Raw genomic sequence first — 6,000 nt, 5'->3', positions numbered from 1 at the left:
GATGCATGTGACTGCGGTATGTGTAAGCCTGATTGGCAGATGTGACATGGATGCCCGTCTGAACAGTGCGACACTTGGCAGAGGTGTACACATGCATGCAAGTGTGGTGGTGTGTGTACATGTGTGGTGCACTTCCTGTGTTGCATGTGATGTCTGGGTCACCTTTGGCTGCTCATGCTGTTGTATGTGTATGGATGGTGGTGGCAGTTGCGATATGGCTGTGGTATGGCTCATGTGTGCGAGTTGCAATGACATGTGTGTTGGGGATTGTGATGACATGTCTGAGGTTTGCCAATGCCACTCATGTGCAACTGTCATGTGTGTATGTGTCCATTGTACAGTGCCCTGATGCCTGTGTTTTGTTTCTCCCTGTCTGCAGCGTCAATTGATGAAGAGGGCGGAGAAGGTGCTGTGGAGCACAGCGGCGGGGATCCGACCGCCAGCCGGAGACGCAAGGCCCGGCTCCCCTCCCGTGTTGTCATCTCGTCGGGGAGTGAGGAGTCCAGTGCCGCGTCCCAGGCCGCAGCTGCCGGGGGGAGGTCCAAGAGGCGGAGGTTGGAGTTGGACTCCTCGGCAGCAGAAGGGGCAGCTGGGACCCCACAGGGCCCAACAGGGGAAGATGGCACGGAGTCATCCAGGTTGGTGGGGGGTCTGGTGGAGGAGGAGGCCGTGCAAGCACCAGAGACGGGGTCTGGAGGTGGGGATCCCACTGGTGCTAGTGGTGCAGTCCAGGACCAGGGACAGGAGGCAGCACAGGCCGCCGCGGAGGTGCCTGTGTGCAATCCTGTCCCCGATCCTGTCCCTGCATCATCTTGCACCAGCAGGGATGCCTACGTCCAGACCCGTTTCCAGGCAGGGGATGAGCTGACGTCAACTGGCCTTCCTCTGCCTGCGGACGTGGCTATCCAGGTCTGGGTTGAGCCTGTCCTGGCTGGTGTGGCGTTGCGTCAACGGGCCATGCGAGGTGACCTGCAGTCTTTTCATGGAGAGACTGCACGTCATCTCGAATGGCTCGTTGACCACGTCAGCCTGCTGGGACAGGTCACCCAGACCGGATTCCTCCGTCTGATGGGGCTTGTTCCGACCCCCTCCTCAACTGGACACCCTACGCGCCAGTCGTCCTCTGTGCCATCTTCCCACCCATCAGTCACCTGGGTGCCCTGTGGAGCTGCCTCTGACAGTGCGGCCAGGCTGGTGGAGGAGGCATCCCTGCCACAGTCGGGAGTCGGACGTCCAGCAGGGGTGGCCACATCAACAACTGCAACCCAGCCGGCGGAGGATGTGCAGGCAGCAGGAGGCAGTGCACGGGCAGAGGCAGAGCAGCAGCAGCAACATGGTGGGAGCCATGAAGGCTCGGGGCCTTCGACATCGGAGGGGCAGGCATCGGCCGGAGGGCAGGAGGACCCAGGACAGAGAGTGTCTTCCGTGTGGCAGCGGTTGGGCCACGCCATAGGTGCTGAGCGGCGGCGGGCGGAAGAGGCGCGGCTCACAATGGTCAGGGCGGAGAACTCCATGCGGAGGGCCTTGAGGCGGGCCGAGTGCCTCGAGGCAATCCGCAGGGGGTTGGAGGAGGACACGGCGTCGTCCCTGCGGACCCTCGGGGCCATGGAACTGGACCGCCTCCGGGACATCGAACAGGAGTTCGATGATGCCCTGGCCCGGAACACCACGGAGTGAGCCGCTGGACTTGCCCGCCGCCTTTGTATATAGTTCTTTAGTTTTAGGTTTCCTTTGTTTTTTCTTATGATTTGGAGTCGACGGACACTGCTCCACTTTTTGTATATAGTTGATATTTAGGTAGGTTTTTTAGGAGGTTTCCTTAGTTCAGTTGTGATGATGGACCCTTGCTATTTTTGTACATAGTTCTTTGTTGCATGGAGAGTTTTTACATTTCACTTTGGACAAAATTTTATGGATTTGATTTTCTACTTTTGTGTTTTTATGCGGACATGCAGCTTATTTTTTCACATTTACATTGTAGTTATTTTTCTTTCTTTACCATTCGTATTTTTGTCCAATACATTTTTTTTTCCATTGTTCACTGTGTGGTTTCATCTCATTGGTTTCATGCATGTCATGTTGTGTGTTTTCCCATTCAATTTGAAAATCTGTGTGTGACGGACATGGGTTCATTTGCTTCATGAACATTGGGGGTGTAACATGTGTTTTCATTTCCATCTGGGTGAATGGGTTACTTGGTAGGGCTTTTTGGCTGTGGAGGCTGACCATTACGCACATGATTGGGGATTGTGAGGACCTGGTGGGGGCTGCACATGGTGGCAGGGGGGTGGGGGTGGTGGGAGACATGAGTGGGGGCCTGGTGGAGGGTGACCCTGCACTGTTGGGGGGTGGGGGTGGTGGGAGACATGAGTGGGGGCCTGGTGGGGGCTGGCCATGGTGGCAGGGGGGTGGGGGTGGTGGGAGACATGAGTGGGGGCCTGGTGGGGGTTGCCCATGGTGGCAGGGGGGTGGGGGTGGTGGGAGACATGAGTGGGGGCCTGGTGGAGGGTGCCCCTGCACTGCTGGGGGGTGGGGGTGGTGGGAGACATGAGTGGGGGCCTGGTGGAGGGTGACCCTGCACTGCTGGGGGGTGGGGGTGCAGGGGGACATGAGTGGGGGCCTGGTGGGGGCTGCCCATGGTGGCAGGGGGGTGGGGGTGGTGGGAGACATGAGTGGGGGCCTGGTGGAGGGTGCCCCTGCACTGCTGGGGGGTGGGGGTGGTGGGAGACATGAGTGGGGGCCTGGTGGAGGGTGACCCTGCACTGCTGGGGGGTGGGGGTGCAGGGGGACATGAGTGGGGGCCTGGTGGAGGGTGACCCTGCACTGCTGGGGGGTGGGGGTGGTGGGAGACATGAGCGGGGGCCTGGTGGAGGGTGCCCCTGCACTGCTGGGGGGTGGGGGTGGTGGGAGACATGAGTGGGGGCCTGGTGGAGGGTGCCCCTGCACTGCTGGGGGGTGGGGGTGGTGGGAGACATGAGTGGGGGCCTGGTGGGGGCTGCCCATGGTGGCAGGGGGGTGGGGGTGGTGGGAGACATGAGTGGGGGCCTGGTGGGGGCTGCCCATGGTGGCAGGGGGGTGGGGGTGGTGGGAGACATGAGTGGGGGCCTGGTGGAGGGTGCCCCTGCACTGCTGGGGGGTGGGGGTGGTGGGAGACATGAGTGGGGGCCTGGTGGAGGGTGCCCCTGCACTGCTGGGGGGTGGGGGTGCAGGGGGACATGAGTGGGGGCCTGGTGGAGGGTGACCCTGCACTGCTGGGGGGTGGGGGGGGTGGGAGACATGAGTGGGGGCCTGGTGGGGGCTGGGCATGGTGGCAGGGGGGTGGGGGTGGTGGGAGACATGAGTGGGGGCCTGGTGGGGGCTGCCCATGGTGGCAGGGGGGTGGGGGTGGTGGGAGACATGAGTGGGGGCCTGGTGGAGGGTGCCCCTGCACTGCTGGGGGGTGGGGGTGGTGGGAGACATGAGTGGGGGCCTGGTGGAGGGTGACCCTGCACTGCTGGGGGCTGGGGGTGCAGGGGGACATGAGCAGGTGTGCAGGGTAGTCCCCTGTTTTGTGGGCTGCCTGCTGGGGCCGTGGAGGGTGTACAGGGAACACCTGTGAGGACCCACCCAGCCTAATTGCATGTGATAATTCCCGCACACCCCTGTAATACACGTACCTGGCCAAATCGCATGTGAGAATTCCCGCGCACCCCTGTAATACACGTGCCCAGCCGAATCGCGTGTAGAACTTCCCGTGTACCCCTGTAATACACGTACCCAGCCAAATCGCGTGTGATAATTCCCACGTACCCCTGTAATACACGTACCCTGGCTAATCGCGTGTATAACTTCATGCGTACCCCTGTATTACACGTGCCCTGGCTAATCGCATGTAAGACTTCCCGCGTACCCCTGTAATACACGTTCCCTGGACAATCGCGTGTTGAACTTCCCGCGTACCCCTGTAATACACGTTCCCTGGACAATCGCGTGTTGAACTTCCCGCGTACCCCTGTAATACACGTTCCCTGGACTATCGCGTGTTGAACTTCCCGCATACCCCTGTAATACACGTTCCCTGGACTATCGCGTGTTGAACTTCCCGCGCACCCCTGAAATACACGTACCCTGGCAGCCTGGCTAATCGCGTGTATAACTTCACGCGTACCCCTGATATGCACGTTACCCGCTTTGCGTTCCTTGTTTGGCAGCCCTGTAAACTGGTCCAGGGTTAGCGCAGCCCTTTGCGATGATTTAGCGATTTTGATGGCTTTTCCTTGCGCGAGGGCGTTCTTGGGGGCGTTACTGGCGCTGCTGCAGGGTCGCTGCGATACTCTGCGCCACGGCTGGTTTGGGAGCCTAAAATCCATGAATACGCTGTGCGCGGAAATCGGTTTTAGCGCACGTGCCTGGCGCAGACATTCGCACGCGGACACTCTGCGCCAGCCGCTTGCGACACTTTTCTGCGAAATTCTATGAATTACCCTGTAAATCTTCTTCTGACTAATGAATATATAGGAATATGGCAGGGCAAAAAATCTCCCATTACGACAACCGCTGCAGACTATGCCTTTGTGAAACTGAAACATCTTGTCACGTTTTAACTGCTTGCCCATATCTGGCTGAATGTTACACCAAAGGTTACTCACATTATGTAAGCAACATGGACAGTATCCAGCATGACCATGTGAAAAGAGAAACAAAATATCGAGGCCGAGTACCCCAAAAGGAAATACACCAAACAGGTTTCAAAGGAACATACAAAGTACTTTATTCTCTATCGAATACAATTACAAAACAGTGCAAAGTCCGATAGCTATCGGCCCTCAGTACAACACAACGAACTCCAGCGTGGTTCAGTGTGTTCAGTGAGAGACTGTACATTAGAATGCATTAGCTTTTTATACATTTTGTGAGCGCTATGGCTAGCCCCTCTTCGGGTTAATATTCTACTTTATATGTTACCAATTCTAGGGTTTGTTGCCGAGTCTCAAATAACCGCATCTAACTGGTTCGTTCTTTATTACATGCAACAATAAGTGTATGCATTAACTGTGTATTCTAAGTTTCGTATTGCAGGTCTTCTTAAACATTAATACAATATAGTAAAACAGATGTTCTTTGTCCAATGTGTAAATACATTATCATAATACATACTCGTGGATTGGTTTACTTGCACGAGTAATCCTTTTACACATAGGTCAACATAGGACAAGGTCTCAGTTCATGACCTCAACAAGTAGCCTGCAGGCAGATTACACATTAGCGATGTACAGAGGTCAAGACGGCCATGTTGTATTTTGTAATGACATTGTCCACCATTTTAGCTCAGGGTGACTTTTCCACATAAATCCTAAAATGACGGTTTGACCTAAAATGGCGGCCTACATAGATTAAAGGTCAGGACCTTGTAACACAGATCTCGCAAATGACTTTCGAGCCGCTTGGCGTAGGCCAATATTAATATATTTATTACAATAGGAGGCATGATATACTTTTTATTCCGACAACCAGTTTTGGTCAACGTTATATGGAGCTCAGTCAATAGTTGTGACTGTTGCTGCTTTTTGTATATGGAAAGAAATGGAAAAGAAAATGGAAATGAGATAGATTGTAATAGAACATCTTTCCAAATTAATTTTGAAGACTACAGAAGGAATTTTTATGTTTGACGTTTTATGAAAAGTCTTATATATGCACATTTTATGTGAATGTTTATATATATATGCGACTCGTTTTTTTATCAATTTCTTTCGTATGTACTTAAAGTTTTGTAAATTAAACTAAAAATACATAATACACATTTCTTTTTAAAACATTGTGTGAAAAAGCTGCGAGGATTAGTTTATAAAGCGCTGAGCCGGGTAGCAATGCGACCTTTGACCTGTCACACACAAAGGTGCCTGTGATTCATTGTGCATACCTCCCAAAAGGACACACTAAATGACCTATCCATCCACTCCACACAGCAGCCCTGCTTCGGCCACGTGAGTAAACACTGATGTGGTCTTGCATAAGAGA

Source organism: Ambystoma mexicanum, chromosome 2p (assembly GCF_040938575.1).
Source record: "Ambystoma mexicanum isolate Mex_15411 chromosome 2p, UKY_AmexF1_1, whole genome shotgun sequence".
Lineage (NCBI taxonomy): Eukaryota > Metazoa > Chordata > Amphibia > Caudata > Ambystomatidae > Ambystoma > Ambystoma mexicanum.
This window is presented reverse-complemented; position numbering follows the sequence as displayed.